The 22,029-nt window shown below is 51.9% G+C and overlaps 45 non-coding genes across 45 annotated transcripts; 36 read left to right on the top strand and 9 right to left on the bottom strand.

Moving 5' to 3' along the window:
- Positions 1 to 119: 119 nt before the first annotated feature.
- Positions 120 to 191, bottom strand: Trnag-ucc (transfer RNA glycine (anticodon UCC)). Its single transcript has one exon. It is a non-coding gene; the product is annotated as a tRNA-Gly (tRNA).
- Positions 192 to 522: 331 nt separating this feature from the next.
- Positions 523 to 593, top strand: Trnag-gcc (transfer RNA glycine (anticodon GCC)). The gene has a single exon. It is a non-coding gene; the product is annotated as a tRNA-Gly (tRNA).
- Positions 594 to 886: 293 nt separating this feature from the next.
- On the top strand, positions 887 to 959 carry Trnam-cau (transfer RNA methionine (anticodon CAU)). Its single transcript has one exon. It is a non-coding gene; the product is annotated as a tRNA-Met (tRNA).
- Positions 960 to 1,415: 456 nt separating this feature from the next.
- On the top strand, positions 1,416 to 1,487 carry Trnae-uuc (transfer RNA glutamic acid (anticodon UUC)). Its single transcript has one exon. It is a non-coding gene; the product is annotated as a tRNA-Glu (tRNA).
- Positions 1,488 to 1,744: 257 nt separating this feature from the next.
- Trnai-aau (transfer RNA isoleucine (anticodon AAU)) lies at positions 1,745 to 1,818 on the top strand. Its single transcript has one exon. It is a non-coding gene; the product is annotated as a tRNA-Ile (tRNA).
- A 741-nt stretch (positions 1,819 to 2,559) lies between these two features.
- On the bottom strand, positions 2,560 to 2,631 carry Trnag-ucc (transfer RNA glycine (anticodon UCC)). The gene has a single exon. It is a non-coding gene; the product is annotated as a tRNA-Gly (tRNA).
- A 331-nt stretch (positions 2,632 to 2,962) lies between these two features.
- On the top strand, positions 2,963 to 3,033 carry Trnag-gcc (transfer RNA glycine (anticodon GCC)). The gene has a single exon. It is a non-coding gene; the product is annotated as a tRNA-Gly (tRNA).
- Positions 3,034 to 3,326: 293 nt separating this feature from the next.
- Trnam-cau (transfer RNA methionine (anticodon CAU)) lies at positions 3,327 to 3,399 on the top strand. Its single transcript has one exon. It is a non-coding gene; the product is annotated as a tRNA-Met (tRNA).
- Positions 3,400 to 3,855: 456 nt separating this feature from the next.
- Positions 3,856 to 3,927, top strand: Trnae-uuc (transfer RNA glutamic acid (anticodon UUC)). Its single transcript has one exon. It is a non-coding gene; the product is annotated as a tRNA-Glu (tRNA).
- A 257-nt stretch (positions 3,928 to 4,184) lies between these two features.
- Trnai-aau (transfer RNA isoleucine (anticodon AAU)) lies at positions 4,185 to 4,258 on the top strand. Its single transcript has one exon. It is a non-coding gene; the product is annotated as a tRNA-Ile (tRNA).
- Positions 4,259 to 4,999: 741 nt separating this feature from the next.
- Positions 5,000 to 5,071, bottom strand: Trnag-ucc (transfer RNA glycine (anticodon UCC)). Its single transcript has one exon. It is a non-coding gene; the product is annotated as a tRNA-Gly (tRNA).
- A 331-nt stretch (positions 5,072 to 5,402) lies between these two features.
- Trnag-gcc (transfer RNA glycine (anticodon GCC)) lies at positions 5,403 to 5,473 on the top strand. Its single transcript has one exon. It is a non-coding gene; the product is annotated as a tRNA-Gly (tRNA).
- A 293-nt stretch (positions 5,474 to 5,766) lies between these two features.
- Positions 5,767 to 5,839, top strand: Trnam-cau (transfer RNA methionine (anticodon CAU)). Its single transcript has one exon. It is a non-coding gene; the product is annotated as a tRNA-Met (tRNA).
- Positions 5,840 to 6,295: 456 nt separating this feature from the next.
- On the top strand, positions 6,296 to 6,367 carry Trnae-uuc (transfer RNA glutamic acid (anticodon UUC)). The gene has a single exon. It is a non-coding gene; the product is annotated as a tRNA-Glu (tRNA).
- Positions 6,368 to 6,624: 257 nt separating this feature from the next.
- On the top strand, positions 6,625 to 6,698 carry Trnai-aau (transfer RNA isoleucine (anticodon AAU)). Its single transcript has one exon. It is a non-coding gene; the product is annotated as a tRNA-Ile (tRNA).
- A 741-nt stretch (positions 6,699 to 7,439) lies between these two features.
- On the bottom strand, positions 7,440 to 7,511 carry Trnag-ucc (transfer RNA glycine (anticodon UCC)). Its single transcript has one exon. It is a non-coding gene; the product is annotated as a tRNA-Gly (tRNA).
- A 331-nt stretch (positions 7,512 to 7,842) lies between these two features.
- Positions 7,843 to 7,913, top strand: Trnag-gcc (transfer RNA glycine (anticodon GCC)). Its single transcript has one exon. It is a non-coding gene; the product is annotated as a tRNA-Gly (tRNA).
- Positions 7,914 to 8,206: 293 nt separating this feature from the next.
- On the top strand, positions 8,207 to 8,279 carry Trnam-cau (transfer RNA methionine (anticodon CAU)). The gene has a single exon. It is a non-coding gene; the product is annotated as a tRNA-Met (tRNA).
- Positions 8,280 to 8,735: 456 nt separating this feature from the next.
- Trnae-uuc (transfer RNA glutamic acid (anticodon UUC)) lies at positions 8,736 to 8,807 on the top strand. Its single transcript has one exon. It is a non-coding gene; the product is annotated as a tRNA-Glu (tRNA).
- Positions 8,808 to 9,064: 257 nt separating this feature from the next.
- On the top strand, positions 9,065 to 9,139 carry Trnai-aau (transfer RNA isoleucine (anticodon AAU)). Its single transcript has one exon. It is a non-coding gene; the product is annotated as a tRNA-Ile (tRNA).
- Positions 9,140 to 9,878: 739 nt separating this feature from the next.
- Positions 9,879 to 9,950, bottom strand: Trnag-ucc (transfer RNA glycine (anticodon UCC)). The gene has a single exon. It is a non-coding gene; the product is annotated as a tRNA-Gly (tRNA).
- Positions 9,951 to 10,281: 331 nt separating this feature from the next.
- On the top strand, positions 10,282 to 10,352 carry Trnag-gcc (transfer RNA glycine (anticodon GCC)). The gene has a single exon. It is a non-coding gene; the product is annotated as a tRNA-Gly (tRNA).
- Positions 10,353 to 10,645: 293 nt separating this feature from the next.
- Positions 10,646 to 10,718, top strand: Trnam-cau (transfer RNA methionine (anticodon CAU)). Its single transcript has one exon. It is a non-coding gene; the product is annotated as a tRNA-Met (tRNA).
- A 456-nt stretch (positions 10,719 to 11,174) lies between these two features.
- On the top strand, positions 11,175 to 11,246 carry Trnae-uuc (transfer RNA glutamic acid (anticodon UUC)). The gene has a single exon. It is a non-coding gene; the product is annotated as a tRNA-Glu (tRNA).
- Positions 11,247 to 11,503: 257 nt separating this feature from the next.
- On the top strand, positions 11,504 to 11,577 carry Trnai-aau (transfer RNA isoleucine (anticodon AAU)). The gene has a single exon. It is a non-coding gene; the product is annotated as a tRNA-Ile (tRNA).
- A 741-nt stretch (positions 11,578 to 12,318) lies between these two features.
- On the bottom strand, positions 12,319 to 12,390 carry Trnag-ucc (transfer RNA glycine (anticodon UCC)). The gene has a single exon. It is a non-coding gene; the product is annotated as a tRNA-Gly (tRNA).
- Positions 12,391 to 12,721: 331 nt separating this feature from the next.
- On the top strand, positions 12,722 to 12,792 carry Trnag-gcc (transfer RNA glycine (anticodon GCC)). Its single transcript has one exon. It is a non-coding gene; the product is annotated as a tRNA-Gly (tRNA).
- Positions 12,793 to 13,085: 293 nt separating this feature from the next.
- Positions 13,086 to 13,158, top strand: Trnam-cau (transfer RNA methionine (anticodon CAU)). The gene has a single exon. It is a non-coding gene; the product is annotated as a tRNA-Met (tRNA).
- A 456-nt stretch (positions 13,159 to 13,614) lies between these two features.
- On the top strand, positions 13,615 to 13,686 carry Trnae-uuc (transfer RNA glutamic acid (anticodon UUC)). Its single transcript has one exon. It is a non-coding gene; the product is annotated as a tRNA-Glu (tRNA).
- Positions 13,687 to 13,943: 257 nt separating this feature from the next.
- Positions 13,944 to 14,017, top strand: Trnai-aau (transfer RNA isoleucine (anticodon AAU)). The gene has a single exon. It is a non-coding gene; the product is annotated as a tRNA-Ile (tRNA).
- Positions 14,018 to 14,758: 741 nt separating this feature from the next.
- On the bottom strand, positions 14,759 to 14,830 carry Trnag-ucc (transfer RNA glycine (anticodon UCC)). Its single transcript has one exon. It is a non-coding gene; the product is annotated as a tRNA-Gly (tRNA).
- A 331-nt stretch (positions 14,831 to 15,161) lies between these two features.
- On the top strand, positions 15,162 to 15,232 carry Trnag-gcc (transfer RNA glycine (anticodon GCC)). The gene has a single exon. It is a non-coding gene; the product is annotated as a tRNA-Gly (tRNA).
- Positions 15,233 to 15,527: 295 nt separating this feature from the next.
- Trnam-cau (transfer RNA methionine (anticodon CAU)) lies at positions 15,528 to 15,600 on the top strand. Its single transcript has one exon. It is a non-coding gene; the product is annotated as a tRNA-Met (tRNA).
- A 456-nt stretch (positions 15,601 to 16,056) lies between these two features.
- Positions 16,057 to 16,128, top strand: Trnae-uuc (transfer RNA glutamic acid (anticodon UUC)). Its single transcript has one exon. It is a non-coding gene; the product is annotated as a tRNA-Glu (tRNA).
- A 257-nt stretch (positions 16,129 to 16,385) lies between these two features.
- Positions 16,386 to 16,459, top strand: Trnai-aau (transfer RNA isoleucine (anticodon AAU)). The gene has a single exon. It is a non-coding gene; the product is annotated as a tRNA-Ile (tRNA).
- A 741-nt stretch (positions 16,460 to 17,200) lies between these two features.
- On the bottom strand, positions 17,201 to 17,272 carry Trnag-ucc (transfer RNA glycine (anticodon UCC)). Its single transcript has one exon. It is a non-coding gene; the product is annotated as a tRNA-Gly (tRNA).
- Positions 17,273 to 17,603: 331 nt separating this feature from the next.
- Positions 17,604 to 17,674, top strand: Trnag-gcc (transfer RNA glycine (anticodon GCC)). The gene has a single exon. It is a non-coding gene; the product is annotated as a tRNA-Gly (tRNA).
- Positions 17,675 to 17,970: 296 nt separating this feature from the next.
- Positions 17,971 to 18,043, top strand: Trnam-cau (transfer RNA methionine (anticodon CAU)). Its single transcript has one exon. It is a non-coding gene; the product is annotated as a tRNA-Met (tRNA).
- Positions 18,044 to 18,499: 456 nt separating this feature from the next.
- On the top strand, positions 18,500 to 18,571 carry Trnae-uuc (transfer RNA glutamic acid (anticodon UUC)). Its single transcript has one exon. It is a non-coding gene; the product is annotated as a tRNA-Glu (tRNA).
- A 257-nt stretch (positions 18,572 to 18,828) lies between these two features.
- Trnai-aau (transfer RNA isoleucine (anticodon AAU)) lies at positions 18,829 to 18,902 on the top strand. Its single transcript has one exon. It is a non-coding gene; the product is annotated as a tRNA-Ile (tRNA).
- Positions 18,903 to 19,643: 741 nt separating this feature from the next.
- Positions 19,644 to 19,715, bottom strand: Trnag-ucc (transfer RNA glycine (anticodon UCC)). Its single transcript has one exon. It is a non-coding gene; the product is annotated as a tRNA-Gly (tRNA).
- Positions 19,716 to 20,046: 331 nt separating this feature from the next.
- On the top strand, positions 20,047 to 20,117 carry Trnag-gcc (transfer RNA glycine (anticodon GCC)). Its single transcript has one exon. It is a non-coding gene; the product is annotated as a tRNA-Gly (tRNA).
- A 293-nt stretch (positions 20,118 to 20,410) lies between these two features.
- Trnam-cau (transfer RNA methionine (anticodon CAU)) lies at positions 20,411 to 20,483 on the top strand. The gene has a single exon. It is a non-coding gene; the product is annotated as a tRNA-Met (tRNA).
- Positions 20,484 to 20,939: 456 nt separating this feature from the next.
- Positions 20,940 to 21,011, top strand: Trnae-uuc (transfer RNA glutamic acid (anticodon UUC)). Its single transcript has one exon. It is a non-coding gene; the product is annotated as a tRNA-Glu (tRNA).
- A 257-nt stretch (positions 21,012 to 21,268) lies between these two features.
- Trnai-aau (transfer RNA isoleucine (anticodon AAU)) lies at positions 21,269 to 21,342 on the top strand. Its single transcript has one exon. It is a non-coding gene; the product is annotated as a tRNA-Ile (tRNA).
- The last annotated feature ends 687 nt before the right edge of the window (positions 21,343 to 22,029 follow it).

The raw sequence follows: 22,029 nt of genomic DNA, 5'->3' as shown, positions 1-22,029 counted from the left end.
GACTCAAGCGGAATCGACGCACACAATATAGGGTGGCCTGCAGCCAGTAAGAGGAGGAAAGAAACATTAATTTAATGACGCGTGGCAAAAGTACTCATACGCAGAAGTAAAACGCAGGCTGCGGTGGCCGGGAATCGAACCCGGATCAACTGCTTGGAAGGCAACTATGCTGACCATTACACCACCACCGCACGGTTTTCTTCCGCGCACGCCGCGCTGTGTCTGCTTCCCGCCTGTCGGCGGCGGCTGAAGGTGGTCGCAGCAGCAGGCGCATTACGGGGTAGGCGAGCGCATCCAGACAGCGTCTCTACGCACATTTCGCGTCCTTTGGCAAGAGTCGTCGCGTGCGTGCGCCGCAACACTACTTAGACGATCGCGTTCGGGCGTCATTTTTAAGCAGTGCAGCGCAGGATTCAGCGTTTGTAGCATTCTCTCGAGAGGATGCCACGGCGCTGGACGGCAGTCCCACTTTCCCTTCAGACGTCTGCCGCGGAAAGCACAAGGAAGCTGCAAACTAGCTGAGCATCGGTGGTTCAGTGGTAGAATGCTCGCCTGCCACGCGGGCGGCCCGGGTTCGATTCCCGGCCGATGCATCATTTTGTTTTTTCCCCGATAGTGGAGCTGCGTGTCCTTCGCACTCGAAGTGCGTGGGCCACGAGAATGAACCGCGGGATTCCGTGTGGAAACAACCAAACACGCAGCGCGCACGTCTTCTCGTTTGGACTCCTGCGTGCTATTGTGCATACTGGCGTCGGCCTATCATCGCAAGTTGCCTGCAGCGCCGGGAATGCACGTGTAGTAACAGAAGAAATGAGCCAGCAAGTGCAGACTCTCTACCACTAGTATTTGCTACTTGCCGAGATTCCAGAAGGTTTGGCCATCACGTGCCTCGGTAGCGCAGTAGGCAGCGCGTAAGTCTCATAATCTTAAGGTCGTGAGTTCGATCCTCACCCGGGGCATTTAATTTACTTCCGTTCACAGCTAAATTGACGGCTCTGGGGTTGCGAAGGAGCAAAACAGCTTGTAGTTTGTTATCCATAAGGCTTCAACAACTCAGCGTGAAAATGCTTACTTCCCGTTATTACTACTTGCAGTTCTTTTGTGAAATTTTCAAGAAAAAATGTACTAGTAATAAAACTGAATTTCGTATGATATAACATGTAAAGTCACACAGTGTATGACCTGCTATATAATGACAGGCTGCAGGTCTTTACTTGCGAAATAAGTAAATAAATATTACTACTCACAGCTTTGCTTTTCCTCCTACCCCTGTAACAACGAGGCCAAAAGCAACGGACTGTGACTTTTGCCATGCGCGCCTCGGCATGGGAGAGCGAAAAGATGCTCGCAAACAGGGAAAGTGCGACACGGAAAGCCAGTGGAGGGGGTGTAAACCCCAAAAATAAGCGTGCGCGTCCGGTGTGGTCTAGTGGCTAGGATACCTGGCTTTCACCCAGGAGGCCCGGGTTCGATTCCCGGTACCGGAATGTAATTTTTTCGGAACAAATCACGACAAGTTTGGACCCTGCGAAATGCTGTTTCACGTCCTCCTCGCGTTATAGCTACTGGTTCATAAACGTGAGCTGAAAACAGTCGAGAGAAACGGGCACGCAATGAAATTACTACGAGCAGCGGAATAAAGGGAGAAGAGACCCTGGTCCACTGTTGGACTGCTACCATAGAAATGTTACCTGTAAATACGCAGAGCCACTCCGTCTAAGCGCTGGAAGACGGAGTGCACCGAGGCCCGTTAGCTCAGTTGGTTAGAGCGTCGTGCTAATAACGCGAAGGTCGTGGGTTCGATCCCCCCACGGGCCACTTCCATTTTACTACTTCAAAAAGGCAACGCCGATTTCCCCGGGCAAGTATGGTGACAAAGAAATCGTCACATTGTGTGGGAGCTGATAGGGGACCCGAAAGCGACTTGTCGGGACGCGCTAAAACACTTCACAGGTCACAGCACGCTGAACACACAGTTTGTCGTCCGATCACCGCTACTGCGCGACGCTGGGCGTTGTCAGTGCTTGGGCGGGTGACCGCCTGCGAACACAGGGCGCTGCCGACAGTTTCAATTCGTATTTCTCTTTTCTCGTCGGTTTCGGAGCTGCAGCGCTATTCGGTCTAGGGCACTGGCGCCACGTTTTGCCTCTCGGTATGCCAAGTCGCGCCGTGCGGCCACAGTGAAATGAAGGAGCGTGTTGTAAAATTTTCAACAAAGAAAAAAAGAAATGTGCTAGTAATAAAACTGAATTTGTCTGACAGAACATGTAAAATCACACAATGCACGATAACAGGCAGCAGGTCTTTACTTGAGGCATAAGTAATGTTGTGCCCGCCTCGCCATACCTCTCTCAGTCGTTTCGCGTGCTTGTCCTTCTGATATAGGCCGATTGGAGAGCGTCAGCTCTCGCGTCAGCCGAGCAAAGTCGAGACAAGTCGAGACTCAAGCGGAATCGACGCACACAATATAGGGTGGCCTGCAGCCAGTAAGAGGAGGAAAGAAACATTAATTTAATGACGCGTGGCAAAAGTACTCATACGCAGAAGTAAAACGCAGGCTGCGGTGGCCGGGAATCGAACCCGGATCAACTGCTTGGAAGGCAACTATGCTGACCATTACACCACCACCGCACGGTTTTCTTCCGCGCACGCCGCGCTGTGTCTGCTTCCCGCCTGTCGGCGGCGGCTGAAGGTGGTCGCAGCAGCAGGCGCATTACGGGGTAGGCGAGCGCATCCAGACAGCGTCTCTACGCACATTTCGCGTCCTTTGGCAAGAGTCGTCGCGTGCGTGCGCCGCAACACTACTTAGACGATCGCGTTCGGGCGTCATTTTTAAGCAGTGCAGCGCAGGATTCAGCGTTTGTAGCATTCTCTCGAGAGGATGCCACGGCGCTGGACGGCAGTCCCACTTTCCCTTCAGACGTCTGCCGCGGAAAGCACAAGGAAGCTGCAAACTAGCTGAGCATCGGTGGTTCAGTGGTAGAATGCTCGCCTGCCACGCGGGCGGCCCGGGTTCGATTCCCGGCCGATGCATCATTTTGTTTTTTCCCCGATAGTGGAGCTGCGTGTCCTTCGCACTCGAAGTGCGTGGGCCACGAGAATGAACCGCGGGATTCCGTGTGGAAACAACCAAACACGCAGCGCGCACGTCTTCTCGTTTGGACTCCTGCGTGCTATTGTGCATACTGGCGTCGGCCTATCATCGCAAGTTGCCTGCAGCGCCGGGAATGCACGTGTAGTAACAGAAGAAATGAGCCAGCAAGTGCAGACTCTCTACCACTAGTATTTGCTACTTGCCGAGATTCCAGAAGGTTTGGCCATCACGTGCCTCGGTAGCGCAGTAGGCAGCGCGTAAGTCTCATAATCTTAAGGTCGTGAGTTCGATCCTCACCCGGGGCATTTAATTTACTTCCGTTCACAGCTAAATTGACGGCTCTGGGGTTGCGAAGGAGCAAAACAGCTTGTAGTTTGTTATCCATAAGGCTTCAACAACTCAGCGTGAAAATGCTTACTTCCCGTTATTACTACTTGCAGTTCTTTTGTGAAATTTTCAAGAAAAAATGTACTAGTAATAAAACTGAATTTCGTATGATATAACATGTAAAGTCACACAGTGTATGACCTGCTATATAATGACAGGCTGCAGGTCTTTACTTGCGAAATAAGTAAATAAATATTACTACTCACAGCTTTGCTTTTCCTCCTACCCCTGTAACAACGAGGCCAAAAGCAACGGACTGTGACTTTTGCCATGCGCGCCTCGGCATGGGAGAGCGAAAAGATGCTCGCAAACAGGGAAAGTGCGACACGGAAAGCCAGTGGAGGGGGTGTAAACCCCAAAAATAAGCGTGCGCGTCCGGTGTGGTCTAGTGGCTAGGATACCTGGCTTTCACCCAGGAGGCCCGGGTTCGATTCCCGGTACCGGAATGTAATTTTTTCGGAACAAATCACGACAAGTTTGGACCCTGCGAAATGCTGTTTCACGTCCTCCTCGCGTTATAGCTACTGGTTCATAAACGTGAGCTGAAAACAGTCGAGAGAAACGGGCACGCAATGAAATTACTACGAGCAGCGGAATAAAGGGAGAAGAGACCCTGGTCCACTGTTGGACTGCTACCATAGAAATGTTACCTGTAAATACGCAGAGCCACTCCGTCTAAGCGCTGGAAGACGGAGTGCACCGAGGCCCGTTAGCTCAGTTGGTTAGAGCGTCGTGCTAATAACGCGAAGGTCGTGGGTTCGATCCCCCCACGGGCCACTTCGATTTTACTACTTCAAAAAGGCAACGCCGATTTCCCCGGGCAAGTATGGTGACAAAGAAATCGTCACATTGTGTGGGAGCTGATAGGGGACCCGAAAGCGACTTGTCGGGACGCGCTAAAACACTTCACAGGTCACAGCACGCTGAACACACAGTTTGTCGTCCGATCACCGCTACTGCGCGACGCTGGGCGTTGTCAGTGCTTGGGCGGGTGACCGCCTGCGAACACAGGGCGCTGCCGACAGTTTCAATTCGTATTTCTCTTTTCTCGTCGGTTTCGGAGCTGCAGCGCTATTCGGTCTAGGGCACTGGCGCCACGTTTTGCCTCTCGGTATGCCAAGTCGCGCCGTGCGGCCACAGTGAAATGAAGGAGCGTGTTGTAAAATTTTCAACAAAGAAAAAAAGAAATGTGCTAGTAATAAAACTGAATTTGTCTGACAGAACATGTAAAATCACACAATGCACGATAACAGGCAGCAGGTCTTTACTTGAGGCATAAGTAATGTTGTGCCCGCCTCGCCATACCTCTCTCAGTCGTTTCGCGTGCTTGTCCTTCTGATATAGGCCGATTGGAGAGCGTCAGCTCTCGCGTCAGCCGAGCAAAGTCGAGACAAGTCGAGACTCAAGCGGAATCGACGCACACAATATAGGGTGGCCTGCAGCCAGTAAGAGGAGGAAAGAAACATTAATTTAATGACGCGTGGCAAAAGTACTCATACGCAGAAGTAAAACGCAGGCTGCGGTGGCCGGGAATCGAACCCGGATCAACTGCTTGGAAGGCAACTATGCTGACCATTACACCACCACCGCACGGTTTTCTTCCGCGCACGCCGCGCTGTGTCTGCTTCCCGCCTGTCGGCGGCGGCTGAAGGTGGTCGCAGCAGCAGGCGCATTACGGGGTAGGCGAGCGCATCCAGACAGCGTCTCTACGCACATTTCGCGTCCTTTGGCAAGAGTCGTCGCGTGCGTGCGCCGCAACACTACTTAGACGATCGCGTTCGGGCGTCATTTTTAAGCAGTGCAGCGCAGGATTCAGCGTTTGTAGCATTCTCTCGAGAGGATGCCACGGCGCTGGACGGCAGTCCCACTTTCCCTTCAGACGTCTGCCGCGGAAAGCACAAGGAAGCTGCAAACTAGCTGAGCATCGGTGGTTCAGTGGTAGAATGCTCGCCTGCCACGCGGGCGGACCGGGTTCGATTCCCGGCCGATGCATCATTTTGTTTTTTCCCCGATAGTGGAGCTGCGTGTCCTTCGCACTCGAAGTGCGTGGGCCACGAGAATGAACCGCGGGATTCCGTGTGGAAACAACCAAACACGCAGCGCGCACGTCTTCTCGTTTGGACTCCTGCGTGCTATTGTGCATACTGGCGTCGGCCTATCATCGCAAGTTGCCTGCAGCGCCGGGAATGCACGTGTAGTAACAGAAGAAATGAGCCAGCAAGTGCAGACTCTCTACCACTAGTATTTGCTACTTGCCGAGATTCCAGAAGGTTTGGCCATCACGTGCCTCGGTAGCGCAGTAGGCAGCGCGTAAGTCTCATAATCTTAAGGTCGTGAGTTCGATCCTCACCCGGGGCATTTAATTTACTTCCGTTCACAGCTAAATTGACGGCTCTGGGGTTGCGAAGGAGCAAAACAGCTTGTAGTTTGTTATCCATAAGGCTTCAACAACTCAGCGTGAAAATGCTTACTTCCCGTTATTACTACTTGCAGTTCTTTTGTGAAATTTTCAAGAAAAAATGTACTAGTAATAAAACTGAATTTCGTATGATATAACATGTAAAGTCACACAGTGTATGACCTGCTATATAATGACAGGCTGCAGGTCTTTACTTGCGAAATAAGTAAATAAATATTACTACTCACAGCTTTGCTTTTCCTCCTACCCCTGTAACAACGAGGCCAAAAGCAACGGACTGTGACTTTTGCCATGCGCGCCTCGGCATGGGAGAGCGAAAAGATGCTCGCAAACAGGGAAAGTGCGACACGGAAAGCCAGTGGAGGGGGTGTAAACCCCAAAAATAAGCGTGCGCGTCCGGTGTGGTCTAGTGGCTAGGATACCTGGCTTTCACCCAGGAGGCCCGGGTTCGATTCCCGGTACCGGAATGTAATTTTTTCGGAACAAATCACGACAAGTTTGGACCCTGCGAAATGCTGTTTCACGTCCTCCTCGCGTTATAGCTACTGGTTCATAAACGTGAGCTGAAAACAGTCGAGAGAAACGGGCACGCAATGAAATTACTACGAGCAGCGGAATAAAGGGAGAAGAGACCCTGGTCCACTGTTGGACTGCTACCATAGAAATGTTACCTGTAAATACGCAGAGCCACTCCGTCTAAGCGCTGGAAGACGGAGTGCACCGAGGCCCGTTAGCTCAGTTGGTTAGAGCGTCGTGCTAATAACGCGAAGGTCGTGGGTTCGATCCCCCCACGGGCCACTTCCATTTTACTACTTCAAAAAGGCAACGCCGATTTCCCCGGGCAAGTATGGTGACAAAGAAATCGTCACATTGTGTGGGAGCTGATAGGGGACCCGAAAGCGACTTGTCGGGACGCGCTAAAACACTTCACAGGTCACAGCACGCTGAACACACAGTTTGTCGTCCGATCACCGCTACTGCGCGACGCTGGGCGTTGTCAGTGCTTGGGCGGGTGACCGCCTGCGAACACAGGGCGCTGCCGACAGTTTCAATTCGTATTTCTCTTTTCTCGTCGGTTTCGGAGCTGCAGCGCTATTCGGTCTAGGGCACTGGCGCCACGTTTTGCCTCTCGGTATGCCAAGTCGCGCCGTGCGGCCACAGTGAAATGAAGGAGCGTGTTGTAAAATTTTCAACAAAGAAAAAAAGAAATGTGCTAGTAATAAAACTGAATTTGTCTGACAGAACATGTAAAATCACACAATGCACGATAACAGGCAGCAGGTCTTTACTTGAGGCATAAGTAATGTTGTGCCCGCCTCGCCATACCTCTCTCAGTCGTTTCGCGTGCTTGTCCTTCTGATATAGGCCGATTGGAGAGCGTCAGCTCTCGCGTCAGCCGAGCAAAGTCGAGACAAGTCGAGACTCAAGCGGAATCGACGCACACAATATAGGGTGGCCTGCAGCCAGTAAGAGGAGGAAAGAAACATTAATTTAATGACGCGTGGCAAAAGTACTCATACGCAGAAGTAAAACGCAGGCTGCGGTGGCCGGGAATCGAACCCGGATCAACTGCTTGGAAGGCAACTATGCTGACCATTACACCACCACCGCACGGTTTTCTTCCGCGCACGCCGCGCTGTGTCTGCTTCCCGCCTGTCGGCGGCGGCTGAAGGTGGTCGCAGCAGCAGGCGCATTACGGGGTAGGCGAGCGCATCCAGACAGCGTCTCTACGCACATTTCGCGTCCTTTGGCAAGAGTCGTCGCGTGCGTGCGCCGCAACACTACTTAGACGATCGCGTTCGGGCGTCATTTTTAAGCAGTGCAGCGCAGGATTCAGCGTTTGTAGCATTCTCTCGAGAGGATGCCACGGCGCTGGACGGCAGTCCCACTTTCCCTTCAGACGTCTGCCGCGGAAAGCACAAGGAAGCTGCAAACTAGCTGAGCATCGGTGGTTCAGTGGTAGAATGCTCGCCTGCCACGCGGGCGGCCCGGGTTCGATTCCCGGCCGATGCATCATTTTGTTTTTTCCCCGATAGTGGAGCTGCGTGTCCTTCGCACTCGAAGTGCGTGGGCCACGAGAATGAACCGCGGGATTCCGTGTGGAAACAACCAAACACGCAGCGCGCACGTCTTCTCGTTTGGACTCCTGCGTGCTATTGTGCATACTGGCGTCGGCCTATCATCGCAAGTTGCCTGCAGCGCCGGGAATGCACGTGTAGTAACAGAAGAAATGAGCCAGCAAGTGCAGACTCTCTACCACTAGTATTTGCTACTTGCCGAGATTCCAGAAGGTTTGGCCATCACGTGCCTCGGTAGCGCAGTAGGCAGCGCGTAAGTCTCATAATCTTAAGGTCGTGAGTTCGATCCTCACCCGGGGCATTTAATTTACTTCCGTTCACAGCTAAATTGACGGCTCTGGGGTTGCGAAGGAGCAAAACAGCTTGTAGTTTGTTATCCATAAGGCTTCAACAACTCAGCGTGAAAATGCTTACTTCCCGTTATTACTACTTGCAGTTCTTTTGTGAAATTTTCAAGAAAAAATGTACTAGTAATAAAACTGAATTTCGTATGATATAACATGTAAAGTCACACAGTGTATGACCTGCTATATAATGACAGGCTGCAGGTCTTTACTTGCGAAATAAGTAAATAAATATTACTACTCACAGCTTTGCTTTTCCTCCTACCCCTGTAACAACGAGGCCAAAAGCAACGGACTGTGACTTTTGCCATGCGCGCCTCGGCATGGGAGAGCGAAAAGATGCTCGCAAACAGGGAAAGTGCGACACGGAAAGCCAGTGGAGGGGGTGTAAACCCCAAAAATAAGCGTGCGCGTCCGGTGTGGTCTAGTGGCTAGGATACCTGGCTTTCACCCAGGAGGCCCGGGTTCGATTCCCGGTACCGGAATGTAATTTTTTCGGAACAAATCACGACAAGTTTGGACCCTGCGAAATGCTGTTTCACGTCCTCCTCGCGTTATAGCTACTGGTTCATAAACGTGAGCTGAAAACAGTCGAGAGAAACGGGCACGCAATGAAATTACTACGAGCAGCGGAATAAAGGGAGAAGAGACCCTGGTCCACTGTTGGACTGCTACCATAGAAATGTTACCTGTAAATACGCAGAGCCACTCCGTCTAAGCGCTGGAAGACGGAGTGCACCGAGGCCCGTTAGCTCAGTTGGTTAGAGCGTCGTGCTAATAACGCGAAGGTCGTGGGTTCGATCCCCCCACGGGCACTTCGATTTTACTACTTCAAAAAGGCAACGCCGATTTCCCCGGGCAAGTATGGTGACAAAGAAATCGTCACATTGTGTGGGAGCTGATAGGGGACCCGAAAGCGACTTGTCGGGACGCGCTAAAACACTTCACAGGTCACAGCACGCTGAACACACAGTTTGTCGTCCGATCACCGCTACTGCGCGACGCTGGGCGTTGTCAGTGCTTGGGCGGGTGACCGCCTGCGAACACAGGGCGCTGCCGACAGTTTCAATTCGTATTTCTCTTTTCTCGTCGGTTTCGGAGCTGCAGCGCTATTCGGTCTAGGGCACTGGCGCCACGTTTTGCCTCTCGGTATGCCAAGTCGCGCCGTGCGGCCACAGTGAAATGAAGGAGCGTGTTGTAAAATTTTCAACAAAGAAAAAAAGAAATGTGCTAGTAATAAAACTGAATTTGTCTGACAGAACATGTAAAATCACACAATGCACGATAACAGGCAGCAGGTCTTTACTTGAGGCATAAGTAATGTTGTGCCCGCCTCGCCATACCTCTCTCAGTCGTTTCGCGTGCTTGTCCTTCTGATATAGGCCGATTGGAGAGCGTCAGCTCTCGCGTCAGCCGAGCAAAGTCGAGACAAGTCGAGACTCAAGCGGAATCGACGCACACAATATAGGGTGGCCTGCAGCCAGTAAGAGGAGGAAAGAAACATTAATTTAATGACGCGTGGCAAAAGTACTCATACGCAGAAGTAAAACGCAGGCTGCGGTGGCCGGGAATCGAACCCGGATCAACTGCTTGGAAGGCAACTATGCTGACCATTACACCACCACCGCACGGTTTTCTTCCGCGCACGCCGCGCTGTGTCTGCTTCCCGCCTGTCGGCGGCGGCTGAAGGTGGTCGCAGCAGCAGGCGCATTACGGGGTAGGCGAGCGCATCCAGACAGCGTCTCTACGCACATTTCGCGTCCTTTGGCAAGAGTCGTCGCGTGCGTGCGCCGCAACACTACTTAGACGATCGCGTTCGGGCGTCATTTTTAAGCAGTGCAGCGCAGGATTCAGCGTTTGTAGCATTCTCTCGAGAGGATGCCACGGCGCTGGACGGCAGTCCCACTTTCCCTTCAGACGTCTGCCGCGGAAAGCACAAGGAAGCTGCAAACTAGCTGAGCATCGGTGGTTCAGTGGTAGAATGCTCGCCTGCCACGCGGGCGGCCCGGGTTCGATTCCCGGCCGATGCATCATTTTGTTTTTTCCCCGATAGTGGAGCTGCGTGTCCTTCGCACTCGAAGTGCGTGGGCCACGAGAATGAACCGCGGGATTCCGTGTGGAAACAACCAAACACGCAGCGCGCACGTCTTCTCGTTTGGACTCCTGCGTGCTATTGTGCATACTGGCGTCGGCCTATCATCGCAAGTTGCCTGCAGCGCCAGGAATGCACGTGTAGTAACAGAAGAAATGAGCCAGCAAGTGCAGACTCTCTACCACTAGTATTTGCTACTTGCCGAGATTCCAGAAGGTTTGGCCATCACGTGCCTCGGTAGCGCAGTAGGCAGCGCGTAAGTCTCATAATCTTAAGGTCGTGAGTTCGATCCTCACCCGGGGCATTTAATTTACTTCCGTTCACAGCTAAATTGACGGCTCTGGGGTTGCGAAGGAGCAAAACAGCTTGTAGTTTGTTATCCATAAGGCTTCAACAACTCAGCGTGAAAATGCTTACTTCCCGTTATTACTACTTGCAGTTCTTTTGTGAAATTTTCAAGAAAAAATGTACTAGTAATAAAACTGAATTTCGTATGATATAACATGTAAAGTCACACAGTGTATGACCTGCTATATAATGACAGGCTGCAGGTCTTTACTTGCGAAATAAGTAAATAAATATTACTACTCACAGCTTTGCTTTTCCTCCTACCCCTGTAACAACGAGGCCAAAAGCAACGGACTGTGACTTTTGCCATGCGCGCCTCGGCATGGGAGAGCGAAAAGATGCTCGCAAACAGGGAAAGTGCGACACGGAAAGCCAGTGGAGGGGGTGTAAACCCCAAAAATAAGCGTGCGCGTCCGGTGTGGTCTAGTGGCTAGGATACCTGGCTTTCACCCAGGAGGCCCGGGTTCGATTCCCGGTACCGGAATGTAATTTTTTCGGAACAAATCACGACAAGTTTGGACCCTGCGAAATGCTGTTTCACGTCCTCCTCGCGTTATAGCTACTGGTTCATAAACGTGAGCTGAAAACAGTCGAGAGAAACGGGCACGCAATGAAATTACTACGAGCAGCGGAATAAAGGGAGAAGAGACCCTGGTCCACTGTTGGACTGCTACCATAGAAATGTTACCTGTAAATACGCAGAGCCACTCCGTCTAAGCGCTGGAAGACGGAGTGCACCGAGGCCCGTTAGCTCAGTTGGTTAGAGCGTCGTGCTAATAACGCGAAGGTCGTGGGTTCGATCCCCCCACGGGCCACTTCGATTTTACTACTTCAAAAAGGCAACGCCGATTTCCCCGGGCAAGTATGGTGACAAAGAAATCGTCACATTGTGTGGGAGCTGATAGGGGACCCGAAAGCGACTTGTCGGGACGCGCTAAAACACTTCACAGGTCACAGCACGCTGAACACACAGTTTGTCGTCCGATCACCGCTACTGCGCGACGCTGGGCGTTGTCAGTGCTTGGGCGGGTGACCGCCTGCGAACACAGGGCGCTGCCGACAGTTTCAATTCGTATTTCTCTTTTCTCGTCGGTTTCGGAGCTGCAGCGCTATTCGGTCTAGGGCACTGGCGCCACGTTTTGCCTCTCGGTATGCCAAGTCGCGCCGTGCGGCCACAGTGAAATGAAGGAGCGTGTTGTAAAATTTTCAACAAAGAAAAAAAGAAATGTGCTAGTAATAAAACTGAATTTGTCTGACAGAACATGTAAAATCACACAATGCACGATAACAGGCAGCAGGTCTTTACTTGAGGCATAAGTAATGTTGTGCCCGCCTCGCCATACCTCTCTCAGTCGTTTCGCGTGCTTGTCCTTCTGATATAGGCCGATTGGAGAGCGTCAGCTCTCGCGTCAGCCGAGCAAAGTCGAGACAAGTCGAGACTCAAGCGGAATCGACGCACACAATATAGGGTGGCCTGCAGCCAGTAAGAGGAGGAAAGAAACATTAATTTAATGACGCGTGGCAAAAGTACTCATACGCAGAAGTAAAACGCAGGCTGCGGTGGCCGGGAATCGAACCCGGATCAACTGCTTGGAAGGCAACTATGCTGACCATTACACCACCACCGCACGGTTTTCTTCCGCGCACGCCGCGCTGTGTCTGCTTCCCGCCTGTCGGCGGCGGCTGAAGGTGGTCGCAGCAGCAGGCGCATTACGGGGTAGGCGAGCGCATCCAGACAGCGTCTCTACGCACATTTCGCGTCCTTTGGCAAGAGTCGTCGCGTGCGTGCGCCGCAACACTACTTAGACGATCGCGTTCGGGCGTCATTTTTAAGCAGTGCAGCGCAGGATTCAGCGTTTGTAGCATTCTCTCGAGAGGATGCCACGGCGCTGGACGGCAGTCCCACTTTCCCTTCAGACGTCTGCCGCGGAAAGCACAAGGAAGCTGCAAACTAGCTGAGCATCGGTGGTTCAGTGGTAGAATGCTCGCCTGCCACGCGGGCGGCCCGGGTTCGATTCCCGGCCGATGCATCATTTTGTTTTTTCCCCGATAGTGGAGCTGCGTGTCCTTCGCACTCGAAGTGCGTGGGCCACGAGAATGAACCGCGGGATTCCGTGTGGAAACAACCAAACACGCAGCGCGCACGTCTTCTCGTTTGGACTCCTGCGTGCTATTGTGCATACTGGCGTCGGCCTATCATCGCAAGTTGCCTGCAGCGCCAGGAATGCACGTGTAGTAACAGAAGAAATGAGCCAGCAAGTGCAGACTCTCTACCACTAGTATTTGCTACTTGCCGAGATTCCAGAAGGTTTGGCCATCACGTGCCTCGGTAGCGCAGTAGGCAGCGCGTAAGTCTCATAATCTTAAGGTCGTGAGTTCGATCCTCACCCGGGGCATTTAATTTACTTCCGTTCACAGCTAAATTGACGGCTCTGGGGTTGCGAAGGAGCAAAACAGCTTGTAGTTTGTTATCCATAAGGCTTCAACAACTCAGCGTGAAAATGCTTACTTCCCGTTATTACTACTTGCAGTTCTTTTGTGAAATTTTCAAGAAAAAATGTACTAGTAATAAAACTGAATTTCGTATGATATAACATGTAAAGTCACACAGTGTATGACCTGCTATATAATGACAGGCTGCAGGTCTTTACTTGCGAAATAAGTAAATAAATATTACTACTCACAGCTTTGCTTTTCCTCCTACCCCTGTAACAACGAGGCCAAAAGCAACGGACTGTGACTTTTGCCATGCGCGCCTCGGCATGGGAGAGCGAAAAGATGCTCGCAAACAGGGAAAGTGCGACACGGAAAGCCAGTGGAGGGGGTGTAAACCCCAAAAATAAGCGTGCGCGTCCGGTGTGGTCTAGTGGCTAGGATACCTGGCTTTCACCCAGGAGGCCCGGGTTCGATTCCCGGTACCGGAATGTAATTTTTTCGGAACAAATCACGACAAGTTTGGACCCTGCGAAATGCTGTTTCACGTCCTCCTCGCGTTATAGCTACTGGTTCATAAACGTGAGCTGAAAACAGTCGAGAGAAACGGGCACGCAATGAAATTACTACGAGCAGCGGAATAAAGGGAGAAGAGACCCTGGTCCACTGTTGGACTGCTACCATAGAAATGTTACCTGTAAATACGCAGAGCCACTCCGTCTAAGCGCTGGAAGACGGAGTGCACCGAGGCCCGTTAGCTCAGTTGGTTAGAGCGTCGTGCTAATAACGCGAAGGTCGTGGGTTCGATCCCCCCACGGGCCACTTCGATTTTACTACTTCAAAAAGGCAACGCCGATTTCCCCGGGCAAGTATGGTGACAAAGAAATCGTCACATTGTGTGGGAGCTGATAGGGGACCCGAAAGCGACTTGTCGGGACGCGCTAAAACACTTCACAGGTCACAGCACGCTGAACACACAGTTTGTCGTCCGATCACCGCTACTGCGCGACGCTGGGCGTTGTCAGTGCTTGGGCGGGTGACCGCCTGCGAACACAGGGCGCTGCCGACAGTTTCAATTCGTATTTCTCTTTTCTCGTCGGTTTCGGAGCTGCAGCGCTATTCGGTCTAGGGCACTGGCGCCACGTTTTGCCTCTCGGTATGCCAAGTCGCGCCGTGCGGCCACAGTGAAATGAAGGAGCGTGTTGTAAAATTTTCAACAAAGAAAAAAAGAAATGTGCTAGTAATAAAACTGAATTTGTCTGACAGAACATGTAAAATCACACAATGCACGATAACAGGCAGCAGGTCTTTACTTGAGGCATAAGTAATGTTGTGCCCGCCTCGCCATACCTCTCTCAGTCGTTTCGCGTGCTTGTCCTTCTGATATAGGCCGATTGGAGAGCGTCAGCTCTCGCGTCAGCCGAGCAAAGTCGAGACAAGTCGAGACTCAAGCGGAATCGACGCACACAATATAGGGTGGCCTGCAGCCAGTAAGAGGAGGAAAGAAACATTAATTTAATGACGCGTGGCAAAAGTACTCATACGCAGAAGTAAAACGCAGGCTGCGGTGGCCGGGAATCGAACCCGGATCAACTGCTTGGAAGGCAACTATGCTGACCATTACACCACCACCGCACGGTTTTCTTCCGCGCACGCCGCGCTGTGTCTGCTTCCCGCCTGTCGGCGGCGGCTGAAGGTGGTCGCAGCAGCAGGCGCATTACGGGGTAGGCGAGCGCATCCAGACAGCGTCTCTACGCACATTTCGCGTCCTTTGGCAAGAGTCGTCGCGTGCGTGCGCCGCAACACTACTTAGACGATCGCGTTCGGGCGTCATTTTTAAGCAGTGCAGCGCAGGATTCAGCGTTTGTAGCATTCTCTCGAGAGGATGCCACGGCGCTGGACGGCAGTCCCACTTTCCCTTCAGACGTCTGCCGCGGAAAGCACAAGGAAGCTGCAAACTAGCTGAGCATCGGTGGTTCAGTGGTAGAATGCTCGCCTGCCACGCGGGCGGCCCGGGTTCGATTCCCGGCCGATGCATCATTTTTTTTTTTTCCCGATAGTGGAGCTGCGTGTCCTTCGCACTCGAAGTGCGTGGGCCACGAGAATGAACCGCGGGATTCCGTGTGGAAACAACCAAACACGCAGCGCGCACGTCTTCTCGTTTGGACTCCTGCGTGCTATTGTGCATACTGGCGTCGGCCTATCATCGCAAGTTGCCTGCAGCGCCGGGAATGCACGTGTAGTAACAGAAGAAATGAGCCAGCAAGTGCAGACTCTCTACCACTAGTATTTGCTACTTGCCGAGATTCCAGAAGGTTTGGCAGTAGGCAGCGCCTCGGTAGCGCAGTAGGCAGCGCGTAAGTCTCATAATCTTAAGGTCGTGAGTTCGATCCTCACCCGGGGCATTTAATTTACTTACGTTCACAGCTAAATTGACGGCTCTGGGGTTGCGAAGGAGCAAAACAGCTTGTAGTTTGTTATCCATAAGGCTTCAACAACTCAGCGTGAAAATGCTTACTTCCCGTTATTACTACTTGCAGTTCTTTTGTGAAATTTTCAAGAAAAAATGTACTAGTAATAAAACTGAATTTCGTATGATATAACATGTAAAGTCACACAGTGTATGACCTGCTATATAATGACAGGCTGCAGGTCTTTACTTGCGAAATAAGTAAATAAATATTACTACTCACAGCTTTGCTTTTCCTCCTACCCCTGTAACAACGAGGCCAAAAGCAACGGACTGTGACTTTTGCCATGCGCGCCTCGGCATGGGAGAGCGAAAAGATGCTCGCAAACAGGGAAAGTGCGACACGGAAAGCCAGTGGAGGGGGTGTAAACCCCAAAAATAAGCGTGCGCGTCCGGTGTGGTCTAGTGGCTAGGATACCTGGCTTTCACCCAGGAGGCCCGGGTTCGATTCCCGGTACCGGAATGTAATTTTTTCGGAACAAATCACGACAAGTTTGGACCCTGCGAAATGCTGTTTCACGTCCTCCTCGCGTTATAGCTACTGGTTCATAAACGTGAGCTGAAAACAGTCGAGAGAAACGGGCACGCAATGAAATTACTACGAGCAGCGGAATAAAGGGAGAAGAGACCCTGGTCCACTGTTGGACTGCTACCATAGAAATGTTACCTGTAAATACGCAGAGCCACTCCGTCTAAGCGCTGGAAGACGGAGTGCACCGAGGCCCGTTAGCTCAGTTGGTTAGAGCGTCGTGCTAATAACGCGAAGGTCGTGGGTTCGATCCCCCCACGGGCCACTTCAATTTTACTACTTCAAAAAGGCAACGCCGATTTCCCCGGGCAAGTATGGTGACAAAGAAATCGTCACATTGTGTGGGAGCTGATAGGGGACCCGAAAGCGACTTGTCGGGACGCGCTAAAACACTTCACAGGTCACAGCACGCTGAACACACAGTTTGTCGTCCGATCACCGCTACTGCGCGACGCTGGGCGTTGTCAGTGCTTGGGCGGGTGACCGCCTGCGAACACAGGGCGCTGCCGACAGTTTCAATTCGTATTTCTCTTTTCTCGTCGGTTTCGGAGCTGCAGCGCTATTCGGTCTAGGGCACTGGCGCCACGTTTTGCCTCTCGGTATGCCAAGTCGCGCCGTGCGGCCACAGTGAAATGAAGGAGCGTGTTGTAAAATTTTCAACAAAGAAAAAAAGAAATGTGCTAGTAATAAAACTGAATTTGTCTGACAGAACATGTAAAATCACACAATGCACGATAACAGGCAGCAGGTCTTTACTTGAGGCATAAGTAATGTTGTGCCCGCCTCGCCATACCTCTCTCAGTCGTTTCGCGTGCTTGTCCTTCTGATATAGGCCGATTGGAGAGCGTCAGCTCTCGCGTCAGCCGAGCAAAGTCGAGACAAGTCGAGACTCAAGCGGAATCGACGCACACAATATAGGGTGGCCTGCAGCCAGTAAGAGGAGGAAAGAAACATTAATTTAATGACGCGTGGCAAAAGTACTCATACGCAGAAGTAAAACGCAGGCTGCGGTGGCCGGGAATCGAACCCGGATCAACTGCTTGGAAGGCAACTATGCTGACCATTACACCACCACCGCACGGTTTTCTTCCGCGCACGCCGCGCTGTGTCTGCTTCCCGCCTGTCGGCGGCGGCTGAAGGTGGTCGCAGCAGCAGGCGCATTACGGGGTAGGCGAGCGCATCCAGACAGCGTCTCTACGCACATTTCGCGTCCTTTGGCAAGAGTCGTCGCGTGCGTGCGCCGCAACACTACTTAGACGATCGCGTTCGGGCGTCATTTTTAAGCAGTGCAGCGCAGGATTCAGCGTTTGTAGCATTCTCTCGAGAGGATGCCACGGCGCTGGACGGCAGTCCCACTTTCCCTTCAGACGTCTGCCGCGGAAAGCACAAGGAAGCTGCAAACTAGCTGAGCATCGGTGGTTCAGTGGTAGAATGCTCGCCTGCCACGCGGGCGGCCCGGGTTCGATTCCCGGCCGATGCATCATTTTTTTTTTTTTCCCGATAGTGGAGCTGCGTGTCCTTCGCACTCGAAGTGCGTGGGCCACGAGAATGAACCGCGGGATTCCGTGTGGAAACAACCAAACACGCAGCGCGCACGTCTTCTCGTTTGGACTCCTGCGTGCTATTGTGCATACTGGCGTCGGCCTATCATCGCAAGTTGCCTGCAGCGCCGGGAATGCACGTGTAGTAACAGAAGAAATGAGCCAGCAAGTGCAGACTCTCTACCACTAGTATTTGCTACTTGCCGAGATTCCAGAAGGTTTGGCAGTAGGCAGCGCCTCGGTAGCGCAGTAGGCAGCGCGTAAGTCTCATAATCTTAAGGTCGTGAGTTCGATCCTCACCCGGGGCATTTAATTTACTTACGTTCACAGCTAAATTGACGGCTCTGGGGTTGCGAAGGAGCAAAACAGCTTGTAGTTTGTTATCCATAAGGCTTCAACAACTCAGCGTGAAAATGCTTACTTCCCGTTATTACTACTTGCAGTTCTTTTGTGAAATTTTCAAGAAAAAATGTACTAGTAATAAAACTGAATTTCGTATGATATAACATGTAAAGTCACACAGTGTATGACCTGCTATATAATGACAGGCTGCAGGTCTTTACTTGCGAAATAAGTAAATAAATATTACTACTCACAGCTTTGCTTTTCCTCCTACCCCTGTAACAACGAGGCCAAAAGCAACGGACTGTGACTTTTGCCATGCGCGCCTCGGCATGGGAGAGCGAAAAGATGCTCGCAAACAGGGAAAGTGCGACACGGAAAGCCAGTGGAGGGGGTGTAAACCCCAAAAATAAGCGTGCGCGTCCGGTGTGGTCTAGTGGCTAGGATACCTGGCTTTCACCCAGGAGGCCCGGGTTCGATTCCCGGTACCGGAATGTAATTTTTTCGGAACAAATCACGACAAGTTTGGACCCTGCGAAATGCTGTTTCACGTCCTCCTCGCGTTATAGCTACTGGTTCATAAACGTGAGCTGAAAACAGTCGAGAGAAACGGGCACGCAATGAAATTACTACGAGCAGCGGAATAAAGGGAGAAGAGACCCTGGTCCACTGTTGGACTGCTACCATAGAAATGTTACCTGTAAATACGCAGAGCCACTCCGTCTAAGCGCTGGAAGACGGAGTGCACCGAGGCCCGTTAGCTCAGTTGGTTAGAGCGTCGTGCTAATAACGCGAAGGTCGTGGGTTCGATCCCCCCACGGGCCACTTCGATTTTACTACTTCAAAAAGGCAACGCCGATTTCCCCGGGCAAGTATGGTGACAAAGAAATCGTCACATTGTGTGGGAGCTGATAGGGGACCCGAAAGCGACTTGTCGGGACGCGCTAAAACACTTCACAGGTCACAGCACGCTGAACACACAGTTTGTCGTCCGATCACCGCTACTGCGCGACGCTGGGCGTTGTCAGTGCTTGGGCGGGTGACCGCCTGCGAACACAGGGCGCTGCCGACAGTTTCAATTCGTATTTCTCTTTTCTCGTCGGTTTCGGAGCTGCAGCGCTATTCGGTCTAGGGCACTGGCGCCACGTTTTGCCTCTCGGTATGCCAAGTCGCGCCGTGCGGCCACAGTGAAATGAAGGAGCGTGTTGTAAAATTTTCAACAAAGAAAAAAAGAAATGTGCTAGTAATAAAACTGAATTTGTCTGACAGAACATGTAAAATCACACAATGCACGATAACAGGCAGCAGGTCTTTACTTGAGGCATAAGTAATGTTGTGCCCGCCTCGCCATACCTCTCTCAGTCGTTTCGCGTGCTTGTCCTTCTGATATAGGCCGATTGGAGAGCGTCAGCTCTCGCGTCAGCCGAGCAAAGTCGAGACAAGTCGAGACTCAAGCGGAATCGACGCACACAATATAGGGTGGCCTGCAGCCAGTAAGAGGAGGAAAGAAACATTAATTTAATGACGCGTGGCAAAAGTACTCATACGCAGAAGTAAAACGCAGGCTGCGGTGGCCGGGAATCGAACCCGGATCAACTGCTTGGAAGGCAACTATGCTGACCATTACACCACCACCGCACGGTTTTCTTCCGCGCACGCCGCGCTGTGTCTGCTTCCCGCCTGTCGGCGGCGGCTGAAGGTGGTCGCAGCAGCAGGCGCATTACGGGGTAGGCGAGCGCATCCAGACAGCGTCTCTACGCACATTTCGCGTCCTTTGGCAAGAGTCGTCGCGTGCGTGCGCCGCAACACTACTTAGACGATCGCGTTCGGGCGTCATTTTTAAGCAGTGCAGCGCAGGATTCAGCGTTTGTAGCATTCTCTCGAGAGGATGCCACGGCGCTGGACGGCAGTCCCACTTTCCCTTCAGACGTCTGCCGCGGAAAGCACAAGGAAGCTGCAAACTAGCTGAGCATCGGTGGTTCAGTGGTAGAATGCTCGCCTGCCACGCGGGCGGCCCGGGTTCGATTCCCGGCCGATGCATCATTTTTTTTTTTTCCCGATAGTGGAGCTGCGTGTCCTTCGCACTCGAAGTGCGTGGGCCACGAGAATGAACCGCGGGATTCCGTGTGGAAACAACCAAACACGCAGCGCGCACGTCTTCTCGTTTGGACTCCTGCGTGCTATTGTGCATACTGGCGTCGGCCTATCATCGCAAGTTGCCTGCAGCGCCAGGAATGCACGTGTAGTAACAGAAGAAATGAGCCAGCAAGTGCAGACTCTCTACCACTAGTATTTGCTACTTGCCGAGATTCCAGAAGGTTTGGCCATCACGTGCCTCGGTAGCGCAGTAGGCAGCGCGTAAGTCTCATAATCTTAAGGTCGTGAGTTCGATCCTCACCCGGGGCATTTAATTTACTTCCGTTCACAGCTAAATTGACGGCTCTGGGGTTGCGAAGGAGCAAAACAGCTTGTAGTTTGTTATCCATAAGGCTTCAACAACTCAGCGTGAAAATGCTTACTTCCCGTTATTACTACTTGCAGTTCTTTTGTGAAATTTTCAAGAAAAAATGTACTAGTAATAAAACTGAATTTCGTATGATATAACATGTAAAGTCACACAGTGTATGACCTGCTATATAATGACAGGCTGCAGGTCTTTACTTGCGAAATAAGTAAATAAATATTACTACTCACAGCTTTGCTTTTCCTCCTACCCCTGTAACAACGAGGCCAAAAGCAACGGACTGTGACTTTTGCCATGCGCGCCTCGGCATGGGAGAGCGAAAAGATGCTCGCAAACAGGGAAAGTGCGACACGGAAAGCCAGTGGAGGGGGTGTAAACCCCAAAAATAAGCGTGCGCGTCCGGTGTGGTCTAGTGGCTAGGATACCTGGCTTTCACCCAGGAGGCCCGGGTTCGATTCCCGGTACCGGAATGTAATTTTTTCGGAACAAATCACGACAAGTTTGGACCCTGCGAAATGCTGTTTCACGTCCTCCTCGCGTTATAGCTACTGGTTCATAAACGTGAGCTGAAAACAGTCGAGAGAAACGGGCACGCAATGAAATTACTACGAGCAGCGGAATAAAGGGAGAAGAGACCCTGGTCCACTGTTGGACTGCTACCATAGAAATGTTACCTGTAAATACGCAGAGCCACTCCGTCTAAGCGCTGGAAGACGGAGTGCACCGAGGCCCGTTAGCTCAGTTGGTTAGAGCGTCGTGCTAATAACGCGAAGGTCGTGGGTTCGATCCCCCCACGGGCCACTTCGATTTTACTACTTCAAAAAGGCAACGCCGATTTCCCCGGGCAAGTATGGTGACAAAGAAATCGTCACATTGTGTGGGAGCTGATAGGGGACCCGAAAGCGACTTGTCGGGACGCGCTAAAACACTTCACAGGTCACAGCACGCTGAACACACAGTTTGTCGTCCGATCACCGCTACTGCGCGACGCTGGGCGTTGTCAGTGCTTGGGCGGGTGACCGCCTGCGAACACAGGGCGCTGCCGACAGTTTCAATTCGTATTTCTCTTTTCTCGTCGGTTTCGGAGCTGCAGCGCTATTCGGTCTAGGGCACTGGCGCCACGTTTTGCCTCTCGGTATGCCAAGTCGCGCCGTGCGGCCACAGTGAAATGAAGGAGCGTGTTGTAAAATTTTCAACAAAGAAAAAAAGAAATGTGCTAGTAATAAAACTGAATTTGTCTGACAGAACATGTAAAATCACACAATGCACGATAACAGGCAGCAGGTCTTTACTTGAGGCATAAGTAATGTTGTGCCCGCCTCGCCATACCTCTCTCAGTCGTTTCGCGTGCTTGTCCTTCTGATATAGGCCGATTGGAGAGCGTCAGCTCTCGCGTCAGCCGAGCAAAGTCGAGACAAGTCGAGACTCAAGCGGAATCGACGCACACAATATAGGGTGGCCTGCAGCCAGTAAGAGGAGGAAAGAAAC

The sequence above is a fragment of the Schistocerca gregaria genome, unplaced genomic scaffold (assembly GCF_023897955.1).
Source record: "Schistocerca gregaria isolate iqSchGreg1 unplaced genomic scaffold, iqSchGreg1.2 ptg000891l, whole genome shotgun sequence".
Classification (NCBI taxonomy): Eukaryota; Metazoa; Arthropoda; class Insecta; order Orthoptera; family Acrididae; genus Schistocerca; species Schistocerca gregaria.
This window is presented reverse-complemented; position numbering and strand designations above follow the sequence as displayed.